Source organism: Triticum aestivum, chromosome 3A (assembly GCF_018294505.1).
Source record: "Triticum aestivum cultivar Chinese Spring chromosome 3A, IWGSC CS RefSeq v2.1, whole genome shotgun sequence".
NCBI lineage: Eukaryota > Viridiplantae > Streptophyta > Magnoliopsida > Poales > Poaceae > Triticum > Triticum aestivum.
In genome coordinates, this window is record NC_057800.1 from 578,588,930 (window position 1) to 578,589,269 (window position 340).

Below are 340 nucleotides of genomic sequence, written 5' to 3' on the forward strand. Positions count from 1 at the left end.
ACACTAGAGTTGAACTAGCTCTATAGGCTAGTTCAAATAACTTTCCACTAGAGTTCAACTAGCTCTATAGGCTAGTTCAAATAACTTTACACTAGAGTTGAACTGGCTCTATAGGCTAGGTCAAATAATTTTACACTCGAGTTGAACTAGTTCTACAAGCTATTTCAAATGATTTTACACTACTGTTGAACTAGCTCTACAGGCTAGTACAAATAATTTTACACTAGAGTTGAACTAGCTCTACAAACTAGTTCAAATAATTTTACACTAAAGTTGAACTAGCTCTACAGGCTAGTTCAAATAGTTTTACACTAATCTTGAACTACCTCTACAAAGTAGT